The sequence below is a fragment of the Vidua chalybeata genome, chromosome 4 (genome assembly GCF_026979565.1).
Source record: "Vidua chalybeata isolate OUT-0048 chromosome 4, bVidCha1 merged haplotype, whole genome shotgun sequence".
Lineage (NCBI taxonomy): Eukaryota > Metazoa > Chordata > Aves > Passeriformes > Viduidae > Vidua > Vidua chalybeata.
The window spans coordinates 40,218,203-40,236,734 of record NC_071533.1 but is presented as its reverse complement, the minus strand read 5'-3'; the positions used below and the strand labels follow the sequence as shown (position 1 = coordinate 40,236,734).

General features: G+C 34.7%; 1 protein-coding gene across 1 annotated transcript in view; it reads left to right on the top strand.

Moving 5' to 3' along the window:
* TENM3 (teneurin transmembrane protein 3) overlaps nucleotides 1-18,532 on the top strand; it is a 666,217-nt gene that overhangs the window by 199,924 nt on the left and 447,761 nt on the right. The window contains exon 4 of the mRNA XM_053940099.1: nucleotides 9,195-9,236. The gene's annotated coding sequence lies outside the window, so the exon portion shown is untranslated. The remainder of the gene's footprint in view (nucleotides 1-9,194; nucleotides 9,237-18,532) is intronic.

Below are 18,532 nucleotides of genomic sequence, written 5' to 3'. Positions count from 1 at the left end.
TACAAAATAAACACCGAGTGCTCAAACTGAATTGTCTTCATTTTGAGCCTTCCATTTTTATTCACTCTACTTTCTAGTGTCACTTGTTTCCTGAACACGAATTTTCAGATTGCAAGTGATGTGAGGCAGTGTTGGTTTTCTGGGGGTTTTGTGCTGGTTTTAAATTTGGTGGAGTTGTAACATTTTCAGGACATCTCTTTTAGTCCTACATATTATTATATAGTTATGTCTAAGCAGTTTGTTCAGATTAGCAGAAAAAAAATCATTAATATCAATGGAGAATCAAACTGATAATGAAAGATATGTTATCTTTCAACATGAAGTAATTAAATAAAATACCATGCCAGTTATGCCATGCCATAATAATTCTATTGTCTTTTGAAGATTCCCCAAATCCAAGTGCACATGAAAGAATCATCCAGAAATCAAGCTCTATTTCTTCAAATACCCTTCTTACCCTTGTTTTTGTTCAGGCTAAAATACAAAGATCAGAAAATATACTAAATTATCTACCTTCAGTTATAGAAATCTCTATATTATCTGTAGGAAGATAAAGTATATATAAAATCTATTATAATATATATTATAAATATATGGTATATAAGATCTTCTGACAACACTTGACTGTATCCACCACCATTAGTTCAGTGATGATGAAAGAGTTTAATTTAATTTAGTAAAGATTGCCTCACTGTCTGTAATTTCTTTGTTGCCAATGTATTTTCTGTATACCTCAGTGCACAGACGCCTGTATTAGGTTTCTAATGCTGAATGTACACATAACAAGAAATCTCATCTAAAAATCCTTTGAAACATAGTTGTTTTCCCACATTCTAGCTGAACATGTTCATTCTTGCCTGTATTAATTAAATCTGTATTGAAAAAGATTAATCAGACTTTGTTTTACAGGAAACATTAATTTTTAAACCATTTCAGACCAATAAAAAGACATAAATTTGATATAGTTTGTGAGAAGTTTTTCAGAATGGATGAAATTTTGCACTGAAACTAACACTATATTTTTGCCTTCTTTTCTATTGGTATTTTACTCATGATAATGTGATTTGCCCTAGAGATGTACACAAGGTATATATGCCATTAGGAGAATAGAAATTCTGGCAGTAAAAATCATAATTCATAAGCAGAAGCATTAGTACTTTTGTGTAAACAATGAAAGTTGGTCTTCGGTGTTCCTGTCACTTCAGACTGCAGGAGGAAAGTGACTATTCCAGCCTGCCTAATGTGGCAGTGAGTGTTGATTTTTTAGCATGTAATGTTGTTTTCTGATGAATCACATGCATGCATAACTTGCTGTCAGTTTGCTCTAATTATTGTAGATCATCTTCATGATCTGCCACTTTCCACCTAATATATTATGATAGTTGAAGTAATAAGTTCTGGTTATAATTGGTTGCCCACTATTGATATGGGTAATAGATCTCTCCTGTGAAATACAAACAGTAACTAGATGCACAGCATGCAGGTGAGTTAAGTACCTACACTACCTAGGAAGCAGCAGGTATTCTTCATGACTTAGTCTCCAGACATATTTTTTCTGGAAGCTCAGCATATCTCTAATTGCAATTATATTTTGTGTCCATCTTGTCTCAGATCTTAGAAAAGGGGTTTCTGTGTATAAATATTTAAGTATGAAAGTAAAAGGCAATATCAAGCACTTTTCTGCAGACTTATAGAAATATAACTGGCATAGATCTCTTCACAGAATTCCAATTTATATTAGTAGAGTTGGTCTCAAGGATAAATAAAAGAAAAATAAAGAGGAAAATCAAAACTTCAACCTGGAAACCGTGAGCTACATTTTGACATAGCAGGTCTTCATATTACATACTTAGTTCAGTGTAATCAATAGCATTAATAAATCAGTGCATTGGCTGAATTCTGAAAGGATTGTATCTCTCACACAATTAATTGATTTTTGTGTTCTCCATGTGAACACAGAAACACCATAGTTAAGTGCACAGTTGGTGTAATATTGACTTCTTTTTTTATATTTAGTCACTAAGTGTCCAAGGTTGGCAAAAGCAGTTATATTCCACCGTTTTCTATCAGTAATAATATTTTCCTTGAGCATTAGTTTCCCCCAAAGCACTTATTGGATTTAAAGGCCTACCCTCTTTTACATATTTTATTCAAAACTTCCAGAATAATCTGGAGACAATATTTACATCCTTGCAAAATACTATTAGAAAGTTTGATTTTCAAAATGTATACTTGAGGCGTATGTTTGTGGTTCAGCATAAGCTTTTTAAATATCTCACTTGGTTTCTTTCAGTAAATCCAGTTATAGGTGTTGAAGAGCAGACCATCAAAACCTTTAAAGGCTTAGCCCTCTTTTCTCATCCTCACTGAATTACACCTTCCTAAAAAGACTTTAAAAATAAAAAGAAGTGCAAAGGACATTGCATCCAAAACCACACACAGGTTTAGCCTAGGGTGGTTATCTTTAAGTTTAGTGAAAAAGGTCTTCTTTGACTTTGTATATTTCAAAACTAACTTAGACTTGGATATTACTTTTGTGGCATCCATTGTAAGAAATCTTTGAAAAGAATAAATTACATTCTACTGTATTCTATTCATCTTTATTTATTTGAGCCTTTTAAGTTACTTCTAAAATATGACAGCAGTTCTTACTGAATTTTCTGCTCTAATTACAACTTACCTAATACTAACCTCATCACCTACCAGACAGTGATTATATTTCTGCATAGCTTGCAAAGTTGGTAGAAATATATGACACAATCCCAATTAAATTATTTGAAAGAAATTTGTCATTCATTACAATTTATAAGTTTAATAGAAATAGTTAAGTAGCTATCACACAGTTAATACATAGATAAAGTATAATGGGAAAATGATGCAACTTGTGAATCTGAAATTGAATGGTTTGAAATAAAATAGCACTTAAGAGTCTGAATTAATTATTGTGTGTTAATATGTCTGGTTTAAACACAGGAACTGATTAAATCAATGTACCACTTTCAGTGATGCCAGGAGCTGGATTGAGGGGACAAAAACCACTTAATGTTGCATCCGTGGGCTGGGATCAGCATTGGGGTCTAATAGCAGGGGTCCTGGTACTGCAAAACATGATTTTCAGCTTCTTGTCTCTTCTTAATAGCACTCTTTTGCTGGGCCAGGATTTAATCTCAAAATTTATTGAAAAAGTAATTATTTCATTAATCAGTGATGAAATAGATTTCCTTTAAAAGCCAGCCCCACTGAATTGACAATAATTTGTGGTTTTAGACATTTTAGAGTACTAAAATTCTCTGACAGCTGGCTTTCAAGTATATTCTCTCAAAACTGCCAAAATTTATTCTGCCAAGCATTCAGTGGTAATCTGTGGTCATATACGCTCATCATATCATTCCATGCACATTGGCTGTTCTCAGCTTCATGTGAATATTCATCATGATCTATAGAAACACAATTAAGGGAAGGGCAGAAAAAATATTTTTGCATTTAATAATTATCATGATAAAAATTTAAGTATAGTAAATGTAAAGATGCAGTCTTCATATTCCTCAACATTTCCTTCTCATATGCAGTTCTCTTTTCACTTTTCAAGAATATATATTGACATGTACAACCTTGCCAGATATTGGCATCAGCAGCAAAAGTATTTGTATCCTGTGTAGACAGAAAAAACATTTTTGTGTTTAAGAAAAAAATCCATGTAGAAAAGCTGAGGGACATTTTTGGTTTATACTTATATAGAGCTTCGTTGAAAAGCTAATAAAAGTGTATAAATTATTGTAGTCTTGTCCACAGTAATTTAAGCAATTAAATATCCTTTGTGCTCTTAAATTCTTTTGCATTTATCCTCTTTTTTTCCTGCTTTACTCTTTATTTTCTATTAAAAAAAAAAAAGTAGATATTTCATAGCAAAAGCATAGTCTGTCTTCCTGTTTAATTTGGATAATGGACTTTGTGTGGGATAATGTGAAAAAATTTGCATGGTATGGATGAACATATAATTGAAGAAAGAGGTCTTTTGTTCAAAAGAGCCAGTATTGTAGCATGAACTTCATACTTAGAAATAGTTTCAGCTGTGCCAGGTTTGATATGAAGATGGATGTACAGTGCTCTAATTATTACACATATTTTCAACATATGTTTTGCATTATATCACAGAGAGACCTGTTCTTTAATGATGCTTCTTCTTGTGTTACTTTTCCTGTGATACCAATTATTTTAAGCATGTATGACAGGTAGCTGGCATCTTCATAGCATCTCAGCAGGTTTTACCAGTAGCACTGTGAACATGAAAATAATATGTTAAGAATCTGTTCTGTGGAAAAGGATATCATAGACATAGAAAAAGCACTAAAGAACCTTTAAGAAAAAACCCCAGCAGTCATTCATGAGTGAAGAACTTAATTTCTAAGTAATTACATGTTAAGGTTAAAATGTTGCATATTCCAGGGCTGTCTTTCAAAACTGTTCAAATTTAGTGTCATGAGCTCTACTGAATGCACATCACTGTTAATAACCAAATTAATTAACAGCATGTTGAAGTTCCATAGAGACCATATAGATATACTTCTGTTGCAATTAAATAAAAAATGTGGTTTTGTGTAGAAGGTGGTAAATCATAATTACTAATATACTCTTCTGTTATTGGGTTTTACTGTGAGAAGGTTATAAAAAATATGTGGCTACAGAGTGTTTGGTTTTTTCACACAAGCATCAATGTAAGAATTTTGTACAGAACAATCCTGTATATTGGAATATATAATTGAAGATGTATAAAACTAAATTTATACAAATATAGATATAAATAGCTAGTTATACAGACCTATGTTATTTTATACATATTTTTCCATTTGTTTGTTCTATAAACTATATGTATGATTATAGTCCTGGCACCACTGGGATTATGGCAGCAGATTACTGCTTACCATGACAGGCTATAAGGGCCATCCATTTATACTGCATGAGAATGGTTCTGAGAACCTGGTGTTATTTATTCTCCACAGAACTGCAATTTTTGGCTGTTTATAATTTGGTTGTTACTAAGAACTTTGGATCAATTTGCCAATGATTCAGCTCAATAAACTAGTAAATAAAAATGTTATCTTTGGCTCAGGACTTTTCCCGGGTGCATCTAGGAAAGTGGCTTAAATACAACTTAGAAAAGAGGACTAGTCACAGAAGTAGCCAGGATGCTTCTTTGGTTTGGTGCTCATTGTCTAGCCCTGTCTATTCTGTTATGTATAACTTGTTCTATGTGGAGGGCCCCCTTTTGTGAGAAGGTGCCTACTTAGTTTCTGTGCCATAGATTGTTCTTAGTTAGATAACAACATCAACTCTACATAATGCTGACTCTTCAATTTACAAAAAACTTGAGTCATTGTTGCTTTGGGTTTTTAAGAGTCCTTATCAACAAAGGCAGAGAAAGAATGTTTATTTGGGAAAACTCACTACCCGTTTTTACCATCTCAACACATAACTGAGCAAAACAGAATGAAGTTGCAGTTCAGTGTCCTGAAACTGAAAACTATTTTTCTGATGTGGTAGGTATTCTTCCCCAGTTCAAAACAATATATGCTTTCTCTTAGATGTTAGCATAGCAATATAGTCACTCAAGATCCAAGCTGGTAGATCTTTAAAGTTGATAGACAGATAGGATGTGCTGGATCATTTCAGTGTTTTATCTGACAGGCAGCAGTAAAGTTTTATAAGCTTTTTGAGTCATTTTTTTTACATGAAATAGAATTGATGTTTTCCATCTCTTCTATTTTCCATTTTCTTCCCGGGATGAAAAGTTCCATCTGAGAATGTGTAAGAAATATTCCACTGATGAGTGGTAAGCAAGAATCACTGTCTGGTTGTCTGCTAGAAACCAATGCCATTGCATAACTCCACGTGTTCCATATGTATTGAGACCTGCTGCCTTATGGAAAGGCATCTGAGGTGAGGCAACCGTATTGCTGCCCTGTTGCCTGAACCAGAGTCATCATATATTCTTTTCTGTTGTCTTCTTCCAGAACCTAATTAGGAACAACTGGATGCAATTTTAATTTTCTTGTTGAAGATTGGCCATTTACAGGTTTTGATAAAAACAAGTTCATTTTCTTATACACCAGTACCCTCCACAATGCTCGGAGCCTTTTCCCAGGTCTGTTGTGAGAGGTTGTGCATGAGCTGAGCTACTGTAGATTAACTGCCAAAGAGTACATTTCCTTTTAAAACCAGCACACTGCTTAGTTGGATTGAATCAGGTGAAACTGATGAATTCCACATCTGAGCACCTTAGAAAGAGCTGATCAGGGATGAGCCTGTGTTGCTATTTGTTGCATTTTGGCTGCTATTTTCAGTTTTCCTTCCTGTGTTTCTGAGGGCAGCACTCTTTGATCATGCTCCAGTAAATGAAGATCAGAGCATCAAAGGGAGTTAAATATGTTGGCAGTGAGTGTCACCAAGCTTGACTTTCAAGTGTGCAATGCTAAGAATATATTCAGAAATGCTCATTAAGTGAATCAGGACAGTTAAGCACCTAAGAAATGGAATCATGAAGGGAAAAATTTTGAACACAAGATCATCTAAATCTAGAAAAAGGAAGTATTCAAGAGAGCAGAGATAGAAAGTTTTCTGCATTTTCTTAAATTAAAATACTTTTATTGACAGTTGTAAAGCCATAGCTTAGAACTTATTCCTGCAAGTGATAACATAAATAGAAAACACAAGGATGAATATTTCAGGTTTACCTTCAAGCTCTTTTCTTTCTGGGGTTCAAGTGCAGGCTTTGTTAAGGTATATGGTGCAGGTACTCTGATGACACGGATAAGAATGCTTAGACACTCTGTTGGGAAGTTAGAGACATGTCTGTTTGTTTTGTAGTTGTGTTTATACCAAAGACAAAGTTTCTCACATAGTGTGACTCAGTGATGTGGTAACTATTCACCATGCATGACAACATTTTTAGTATTGAGCCTTTAGATTTTCAGTACCTTGGCCTTACATTGCTACAATTATATTTTTAGTATTTATCTTCTTTTACATTTATGTTGTCTGTACAGTCTGTGTATTCATTTGTATGTATGTCTGCACATATATTTAAAAAAAATATATTTACAATCCAGGATTTAAACTTAGGGAGGCATATGTTGCACCTCAGTAACATGTGGGAGAGTTTTCACTGACTTTTATTACCCAGTTTTGTATTTACAGAGAGCATAGAAAATGCTTTTCATGGTTCAGATAGAACTTGGATGCACACATCCAATATCCACCCACTTTTCAGGCTGTAGAGAAAATCAGTCTTATGATCTGATGTAGCATTTACCCTTTTTTCTAGAAGTTAAAAATAGGATGCTTATCCTCTTAATCTCTGCCTGTCAGAAGTTTGGAGACAGTATTTAGAATTGCTTTCCTGCTTGTTCTGGATTAACCCAGGTAGGCAGCCAAGTTCCATGCAGCCACTCACTGTGCCCAGGCGAGACAGGAAGGAGAATCAGAAGGGTAAAAGTGAGACATCTCATGAGACAGAGACAGTTTAATAGGTAAAGCAGGAACTGTGAGCACAAGAAAAGCCAAGTAAGAGATTCATTCATTACTTCTCATCAGCAGATAGATGTTTAGCCATTTGCAAGAAACCCAGGCTTCATCATGCATAACAGTTACCTGGGAAGAGAGTACCATAACTCTGATCACCCTTTTCTCCTTCTCCTTCCTCAGCTTTTCTGGCTAAGCACAATCTTATATGGTGTGGAATATCCCTTTGGTCAGCTGTCATCTTCCAAATCCTTGTGTACTGGCAGCTGGCTCGCTGCTAGCTACTATAAAGAAAATTATTTCCAGAAAATTCTTCTAGACAAAACAAGTACAGTACCGTTATTTGGATCGTATTGATACCCCTCCTTCTAATTCCTGGGTCAGTCAGTTGAACACATACCTTTAAATATTTAAAAATATTCAGCTTTTACACTTGACCTATTTTGCTTGAAACAAAAAACTTATAGGTGAAATGCACCTTCATACTACATTTTTAAAATGCTGACAGCAAAATGAAATTAAAACATTTTGTCATGGAGGAAAGGTATTTACACAAATATAGGAAGTGTGTTTTTTTCACATTCCAACCATCATCATAAGTTGTTCTTATCACTTGCATAATCACAGATTCATTAAAGGCTCAGAGAAAAAATTGTGTAGTCTGTTTGGATTCTTGTTTGGAGAGGAATTCTAGAAACAAAAAATTATGGCTGTTCATTTCAAGATACACTGTACCTTTTTCTCCTTCCCCTTTTGGCAGATGTTAAAATGTGAACTTTATTGGAACGTGAGAAAGATAAGAACGGAACAAGATTTTCAGATACTTTTGTTAGTGGCAAGAGCTTTATTCCATGTATCCATTTAATTTACAAAAGCTCTATCTCTATATGTGAAATACTCCCAAATTCCTGATTATTAAAATCGAAAATCATTTTATAGTTTACTCCAGAACACTGTAAGCTTGCAGTGCCTATGAAATATACTGTCTGAAAATAGCTCTTTGTGTATATTCTAAGTGCCATTATGTTTGTTTTTCTTTAAAAAATAATCATTATCTTTTCCATATGTTTTATGTTTATTACTGTTAAATACGTTGGCTTTGCAAAGCTATAGCAGTGGGATTTATAGTACATTTGCTGTTTCATACATCAACAAAATTGCAATTGAAAATTCATGTCAGCTGTGCTGAAGTTAGGTAGACCTTTCTTTTAAAGTCTCAGAACACATGATCTGTTTTCCACAGTGACAGAAAGGAAACATTTTCATGTGTGACCTGAAGGAATCATATGTGCAAGTAAATGAGGTACAATGAACATGGATCGGATCTCCAAAATGCAATTTTTACATTTAGTATTCAACATGCAATCAACACTTCCATATGGTTCAGAGAAATAAAATTCCATTTTACAAGTGTAGTAGCATGTCGGTCCAGCAGTAGCTCTAATAAATATTTTATTGCAGATAATCTGCATCTCATTTAGAGTTTAGGAAAGATACACAGTGTATGACCATATCATATACCATGCAAAGAGGAAAATAATAATGAAGAAAAAAAATTATCATCCGTCATATCCTGTCTTGATTTTTTAATCTACTGAGATATTCTGTAATGATCATTAAGCAATAACAAAATAAAAATATTTGACCAAAATCTTCATAATGTGTTCTCATTGCAGATTCCTGGCTCATTAGAGATCCACTCACATGGAAAGCTGAAGGTAAGATCAAACATCCTACAGCCTCAAGCTCTGATGGGACCTATGTATTGCATTGGTGTTTTAAAATGGCACACCACTGCCTAACTGATGGAACGATATAGAGGTTTCTACTGACTTGTCCCTTATCAGTCGGTAGTGCTGCTGTATCTAGTTTATTGTTGCTGCAATAACAGCGTACACCAAAACTAGTAGTAGGGAGAAAGTCACAGAGCACAAACTTTAAGAGCTATAAATGCCTTGTTCAAGAAGGAATAATTCTCTGCCTTGTTACCAGACTCATCAAGGATAGAACATAATTGACAAAAAGTCTCAAAATTACTTATTAAATCTCTTGTGAACATTCAGTTTTCCACAATAAACTACTGTTGCCTATGTCTGCCATATTGTGATGCTTTTTGATGATACCCATCTTTAGGTTAGTAATTTGAAAATGTAATTTTTAGCCATGATCTCAACTCAGCTGAAAGCACATAAGGTCCCAGAACTCTGAAATGGTGTCCACTCAATGTTTGAATTTGGCAGCAATCTGGCTGTGAGCAAACCTCAATCTGTCTGATCAGTATATACCTAGCAACTGCACTGTATTGAGCAAGTATATGGACTCTGGATTTTCTTCCTTTGGTTTTAGCTCAGTGATTTTTCTCAATGGAAACCAAAGTCAAGTAATTTATAGCTTGTAAAACTCACAAAAAGAGTTCATTTACAACCATATTCTGCATCTTGTGACACCAAATGGAGTGTGTGTTCTTCTATATGCCTACAAAAGATTTTAGAACAGTGATCAGAATCGTGTTCTGCTCATTAATGTTTTTACAGTAGCTCCCTTAAAAGAGCTACAGTTTCCTAGAGCAAGTCATTCAGAATTCAACTACGCTCTTCAAGTTTAATAGGTTCAGCTCTTTGAGTTCCCCTACCTCCTCCTGATTGATGGTTTGTTTCTTCTTTTAATACAAAATTCAGTAAAATTTCCCACAGTGAAAAGGGTCTTTTAATTATAAAACATCAGCGTGTGGGAATGATTCAATTTACACATCAGAAAAGCTCAGTTACTTGACCATAATTTATTTTTTGTGCTGATCATTTACAGACCACAGATTCTTCTTCCTCTGGCCCCCTCCCCTTCTCACTTTCTCTCATTCTATGTAAAAGAATAAAAATCTCAATACCCTGTAAAAGGCTTTAGCTATTGTTTCACTTAGTCATCAGAACTAGAGGCTTCATTATCATACTTTTTTTTACCAGCTTTTTTCCCTTTCTCATTTCCTAGTTATGTTGTCATATTTAATTTAAGTGTGTTCTGTAATTGCTGAGCAATACAGTTTTTTCTTGTATCTGACAAAAGGATGGCATAAGTAAAGAGGGGTATGGTATCTCATGAAACTGTGAGATAAGAGATGTTGCCAAGAAAAGATATTTGCAGTTCTAATGTTGCATATTAAACAACTGACTGGCTCTTTTTTTTTTTTTTTTTTTTTAAGTATTAACTAATTAATATTGATATCAAGGTCTGGAAGGGATGGAAAATTTTTATGTTTCCCTGTACTTCCTCTATGCAGTATTAATCATCCTTATTGTTTTATTGTCAGAATGTAGCTTAGGACTTGCATTGGTAGGTAAAACAGCTTTTACTAACAAAGCTTTGTAGATCCTAAATGTGATTTTCCTAGCAAAATCAGTAAAGTAAATCTTACTTTGTGCTTATTATGGCCATTAGAGAAATAAGCAGTAAAAATGTCCAGAATACCATTTATACAAATATTTTAAAATATACTTACAGATATGTGCTTAAATTTGTTTTGGTTTTAATCAAATGTGGTTTCTGACCACGTATTATTAGATTAAATTATGCTCATTTAAGAATGAAAAGTACATGTAGTGAAATGCAGGTATGCACCATTTGTTCTAGATTGTATATATAATTCTGGTTTAGTTGAATACTTAAGAGTATTTATTGGTAGGCTATTTGTTACTGTAGACATATGACCACAATATCTACACTACTGAAATACATTGCTTTAATTGTTTGCTTTTTTTAGCATTTAATAAGTTTGTGTGGATGTGACAGCCTGGTCAGAGAGCGAGAAAACCAGATAAGTTTTCTCAGGATTGCCTTGTGAGACTTTAGGGAGTTGCAGAGAAACAATGATAGCTTGTTATTATAAACAACCTGCAGGTGGTGTTTTCCTACTCTGTTTTCCTGTTGTTCTCAAAGATTGTTTGATATGAAAAGTGTTTTTGTTAATTAGCCAGTCAGGTGAAATGTATTGACTAATTGACCAATCTGGTCTGTCTGTATCAGAACAGTCTATAAAAGAGAGAATTTCATAGTAAAGACAGATGCTGTGCAAACCAGCCTTCTGATGAGTCTGTGTCATTTCTTACTCAACAGCGACAAGCCTGTTTTCTGCTTTGGAAGGAATGTATGAATGGTAGTCTATTAAAATACGTGAAACTTGGGAGCAGCAGCCTAATTCTTCTTCTAATTATTTTCAGATATTTGAAGGGGCTTCTCCTTTACCCTGGAATAAGTCCTTAAACTAAAGTAGCCAACACAAATGTAATGTTTGTAATGTTCCTATGAGAGAGAAACTAAAAGACCGTTTTTGTAATATCTTTGTCCCTGCTGCTGTTTGGAATTGCGTTTATGTAAAAGCATAAATGTATCCCTGGATTAGACCTGAAAGCCAAAACAAACCATGTTTTTGTAAAAAGAATCAATGTAAGATGTTCTCTTCCATTGTCCACAGATTAAAGGAATTCAGTTTGATTTTAAAAATCTAAATTTCCACTACTGCAGCATTCTCTAATTCACCTGTAATTTACTGTATCCTGCTCAGTAAAGGGAATAATCTTGACGACATGAGAACAGCGATATAGGCATGCATCTTAACACTAAATAAACTCAATTTTTATTTCCAGAAGATAATTTAAAAAAATGATCCCCAAGGAGATACCAGGTCATTGTATTTTCCATCTGACTGGCATACCCTGATGAGTGAATGCTCACATACAAGACCTCACAAATACTTATACAGAAGATGGATTGTACTTCTCTTACACAAAGCTAGCATCAGACATATACAGCTATGCTGTGGCTTAGTTCACTCTTTTTTTGTTGCTGTTTGTTTGAATACAATTGAACATCTCTCTTTTTCTACATCAGTACACCTGAAGCCATTAATTGATAATGGCTTCAAATTATTTCCAAGGCTGGTACACTATTAAAACGTTGTGTGTCCTGAATGATGTGACCAACCCCTCAGTACTGCTGCTGCTGGTGCAGCAGCTGTCCTGTGATGATGCACCTGGTTCTTCTTGGGGTTCTTTTGGTATTCCCCATAATGGCTTCCAGGTGTGTTTCATTGACCAAGTAAGCCCTGTAGCATTATTCCCTGTAAATCTGCATTTCTGCAGTTGTCAGCGGTTCCCAATAGTACAACTCCTCAGCAGAAACCTCAACTACAGGGAATAAAAAAAAGTCCTGCAATTTATAATATGTTTAAATCCCTGTTCTTCCAGACCACTATCTTATGAGCATTTACTATGGTAAATAGTAAGCTAAAATCAATAACTCCATACAAAACATTACTTCTAATGAAAGTCTTTGTTCACAGTTTTTATCATTACTTTTTTTGTGATAATTTATTTTCAACTTCTCTTTGGCTTAAATACTAGCATTTTGTATCACTTGAATTCAGGACAATCAAATGGTGTGTTAAAGGCTGCATATTTAGTAGAGATTTTGATATTTAATAATGATAAAGTTTTATGGCAGAAGTTATTATTGGCACAACCTTTTTTATTTTCCTTTCATAAAATGTACATGAGTGTTGAGTGTCTGTTAAGATTGCAATGTTCTCACCCCAATACAAAGAGCTTATGGTTTCCAGTGTCTTGTATACATTTTTGGACATCTATGGAATTTTTCCTGTAGTAGGCAAGGGTTACAGTGACTTACTCTCTCCTGTTGTAACTTAACGCTGTCTGTGCACTAAATATTACAGCATCCCAGATCTGTGCCTAGGGTAGTGCTGCATCAGCCCAATCCAGCATTTTCAGTACTGTTTTTTAGGACCTTCTACTGTTTGGCAAAACTTGATTTTAGTTCTATGGCTTCCTGGAATTAATAGAGATGTTATTCAGTCTAGGATCAGAGAGTAAATATCCCAGGTGCTAAAATCTAGAAAAAGAAAATACTGTCATTGCCCTTCTGTAAAACATTTATGCTAACTGGATAGTAGAATAGTAACAGTAATGATTTACTTTCTATGTATAAAACTCTGCATGTTTTTCAGGAAAAATGTTTACAATTGAATAGAACTTGGGGTTTGTCAAATATTATGAATGCAGTTGAACTAATTAGGGCATGTGTGTTTTGAGTAGTGTACAAAAAAAACAATTCTTTTCAAGCCAATGAACTATTATTTCAAAAAAGCATTTTGTTATTTTCCTTCAAGAGATTAAAATTTTTCTTGTGGTCTGTTATGGCTCTTTGAACAACTTTATAAGGCTAATTTGTGATAGATTTTTGTACTGTGATTTTTTTGTATTTAGTCTATTGAAACCATCTAACTTGAATAGCCCAAGGGAGCTAAGTCAGGAAGCATAGAAATCAAGAAAACCTGAAGTTGGTACTTCAAGATGAACCAGAAGCTAGTAGAATTCAATTTTTGTTGAAAGAACAAAATTAGTATTTTTCTTGAAAGAACAAAGGACTTTATTTTTTCCCCCAGCATTCTGCTTCTATCTTAATAAATTGTGATTTCTGTATGTTTTGTGTAAAATACAAAACAGCATTTGAATTCTTGATTTTTTGATGTAGTTTAATAATCTCTATAGGAAGGGGTAGAGCTTTCTGAAAGGGAAATTTGACCTGCAGATGAACTCTGAAGAAGTTTGAGCCATATTCTTCATTTAACAGGGAAGGACGTTTTCATGCATGCTACACTTCTGAGTTGATGGCAAACTGGTCTCAAGTTCAGATATCAAGAAGAGGCTTTGTGCTGGCTCAGTGTGCTTGAGGCTACTGCACAGATTATGTTGTTCACAAAATTCATTTTAACATTATAGGAGAAAGGTGAACAGAAGCTTTATGGATGTCAGTAAGGTGGTGATTGATCTGATTTTCCCTTTAATAGAGAAAAACAAATAAGGAGAGATCATTTGAATGATACAAGTCAATGAACCAGGTGAAACTCGCTAGAAATTAGGGAAATGGTTGGTTGTATTGAGACTCCCCAAGAATTTTTCAACAGTATATAAATTAAGTACCAAAATCCAGATGTGCTAAACTCCATGTTAAAATTGTAATACACTTGATATTATCTGTATCAGACACTACAAAACAGCGTACAATATATGCTAATTTATTAATTTGTTAGGAACCAGTCACATGAGTTATGCTTTTTAATATAAAATTAGGGATCTTCAACAGGGTCCTACTGAGTTTTGGGAAAGTGTCCAAAAATTGCAACTCCAGCACATGTGAAGCACAATATGACTGCACAGTTCTGGTACAATTTAGGTTTTTTAAGTGGAACTCCATACATAGTGTTTCACACCCCAATTGTCTGCAACAATGCTGGTTTTAAAAAAAAAAAAAAAAAAGCGAAGGATTGTATTCCCCTGGTCTGCTCACTGTGCAGTTGATGAAAATAGTTATGAATTTAGTGACTGAGGCTGAACCTGCTGTAAGAGACAATTCAAGATACAGTCCACAAATATCTAAAAATAGGATAACCATGCCTGAGTACGGAAGCTCCAGGTGTGATTTTGGAGACTTCGCAAGTATTTCTGTTACTGAATACATATCTGTCATGTGGAAAAAATGGTCTAATCTCAGCTGTAAATTCTGAGAATTACATGTCACTTCCCTCCAAGCAATAAATGCTCTTTTGTCTATCTAGATTTTGTTATATGTTTTGCACAATAATTCCTAACAGTGCGCTATGTCATTAAAATATCAAAATCCAGTAAGTCAGCTGGCAATAAATGGAAAAATAGAGATCCATAGCAAAGATTAGTGATATCTAAAAGTGGTTTATGGGTCCTAGTGGGATTCCTCCTTTTTTAACAACAAAGTGCAGAGTGAAAGAATATGCACAGCTTACTTTGTCTTCCTATTTCTTTTGATCTGAAAGAACAATCAGATAAGGCTGATTTCTGAAGACAGTTCAGAATGAACAGATCTCAGTTGCCCCCAGTGATAACCATCATTGTCAACAGGAGGCATTCCAGGTACTGACACTAGAGCCTTAAATGTTCAGATACTGAACATTTTATCTTTTATTTTAAAAACTACTGCTGGGAACTCTCTTTATAGAATGCAATGGATGATGAGTATTTAGAAGAAGAATGAACCCTGAAGGAGAATAAAGCTCAAGCCTCAGAGACTGTCACTGAACACCAGAAGGACAGAATAATTTAAGGTTACGGTGGGGAATTTCATGCACTCAGAAAACGTGAAGCTGTGAAAAATAGAATTATAGAACTCAGGAGTTACAGTCTACAAAATGAAAATTAAAATTATTTAAAGATCCTGGCCCTAATGGGCTTTTGTCCAGGTTAGTGAACATTCTGTCAGAGTTCAGCAACACCAAGTGCTTTTTCATAGGGAAGGCTCAGAGCTGCAATATTTTGCAGTTATGATAATCCAAGTTGAGGAGTCTGGATTACACCAGTATGCAGAAATACTAATAGGTGCCTTCTGTAAGCCATATCACTTACAAGTGCTATCAGTCCCTCTACATGCAATCTTCAGCTTTCAATCTTTGAAGAAAATATTGATTTTTGACAGGGTGTGACAGCTTGGTTTTACATAACTCGGGTACGTTGTACAAAGCTCACTTAGCAAGGCACAATGCCAGGCAGTTGCTATGAAAACTGATTGTTTACAAATGTAAAGATTATAATATTTTTCTGGTTTAAGGGTAATAACACCTCACCTGCTGTGCAATGCTGCTGATTTTTTTAAATTAGTAGTTAACTATCTTTGTGATCATCTAAGTCAGTGTTGATAGCTTAACAAAACAAAACTTCAGAAATATAAGAAAAAATACTATTATCATTAATCAATGATAACTAACTTTGAATGATCATTTGCTAATGAATTAAAGGTCAGAGGGGTTTTTTATGTGCTTATCACTGCTACTGCAAAATACTTGTGAAGTATTTTGCATCTATTCATCTTTTAAATAATTTGCTCTGCCTACTAAACCTGGATACTGAATCTAAACACATTGGTTCCTGTCCCCCCACTGGTGCCATTGTTGCTTTCATGGGTTTTGGATGAAGGCCTTTGTTTTTACTCTCATGACTTGAGAAGAGTTTCATTTCAGAGAGTTTCCAAATAGGATCTCTATTAACATATGCGTCCCCATGGCAGAGATGAGAAATAAGGAGTTATATAGATCGACTCAAACCATACTGTTATTTTTGAGCATGTGAGCAACATTTCTTTTGTTTAAATCTAAAGTCTTAAAATTGTATAATTCTTACTAGTATCTGGCCAGCCTTGAGTAGAAGGTAGTGAATCTTGCAGTCCAGTAGAACTTATCAGTGTTGATAGACCAGAATCAGGTACTGATGAGTTGATGATCAGGTTTGTTATTATGAATGCCTGTGAGTAATAAAGAAGATAAATCAAAACATATATTTGAAAATCACAGTCATTGACAAGTAGAATTAAAGGTCTCTTCCTCCCTCCAATACCTGGATTTGTTCCTTCATCCTTACATCAGTTTCTACTCATGTGGGAAGTGCATGGCTTTTATGACACATTCAGTGTGTCTCCTTGCGTTAGCTCTACCTATAGCCACTCTTGATGCCACACTGCCCAGTTTCCTAAGCACGCATGAATACCTGTTTTTTCCCCAGGTCTCCTTTGTTGGTAAGTTACTGCCAGTTCTGACCTGCAAGGAAAAAACAGTTCTGTAACTTTCACATATATCCCTCAAAGTTCATGGGAGTCTTTCTGCAGGCAGATCAGAGCAAGTCAAGTTAGGAAGCAACAGATTACTTTTGAGAATTCCACGTGTGTCTCTCTGGCATTCATTTTTTCTATCAGCCAGCAGTGATATCTGTCAGGTAATGTTCCAGGAACACAGGTGTAAACAGAGAGTTGTACACAATGGGAGCATAATTACTTGGCACACTGCACAAAAAAGGTTGCAATGATGGCAGGTGTGGAGTATGATTTCTCATTTATGTATCTTGAAACAATTTTTTCAAATGTAATGTACCAGGTGCAAAAGTAAAATGAAGAATCACTTTGGCTTGTTGAGTTTTACAGAACAGTTTATAAATGGATGTGTGTGAAGGCAGTTGAAAACACTGTGTAGAAAACATGTTGAGAATACCTGTACACTTTAAGATAGGTTCTAGGTTACAATTCAATTTGTGATGGTGAAACACATTTTAAAGAGAAGCACCTGAACTGTAAACTGGAAGAGACTGTTCTCTTTAAATAAGCATAATTCAAATTTAAGCCAGCTGGGACTTTTAGAATTTTGACAAGATTTGTGTTTATTGAGCAGATAAGCTTGACCATTTTGCTGGTGTTCTCTACTGCTAGCAGACATGCACCATTAGGTAACTGGAGATTGAAACTGCACTGTGGGTTTATATAAAACTAGAGAGCATCTTGCACTTAAAATACGTAGAGCAAAAACCAGCTACAAAAACACCTCCATATTTTCCCCCACCCCAAATGCCAAAGCTCTCTTCGTGTAGTGAGTTTTTATCAATGACACTGATCTGAAAGCCCACCTTGCTGATCTTTTTTCATAACTGCAAAGCCTGTGTATTGTTTTAATTTTTATGTTAAGTTACACAGTGTTAACATATTCTGTAGCCCTTCTATGACAGGGCAATATGAAAACCTTTCTTTCCATGCCTACCAAAGAAATCATTGGGGTTAAGTGACAGGGGTGTACCAGTGATTTGCCTGTCACAGAGAACTGTAAATTGCAGCCTGTCTCCAGGATAGTGTTTAGACACATTCTGAGATTAATGGTTTTGCATAGACACTTTGGACTTCAAATGATTTTGAGATAAGCTCCATCAAGAAGATTCTTCCAGTTAGAACTCAACTGAAAGTGCTTTGCATTTTGGGTATGTTTGTATGTAACTTTCTTGGTACAGGACAGAATCTGATGTAAAACTGAAATGGTGTCTCATATGTTCCAGACTACATAAAAATTTTAAACTCCAGCTTAACTCTTTGTGACAGATTTCTTTTCTTATGGTAGTTCTTAACACTTTCAGATAACAGCACTGAGACATCTTATTTACTTGAC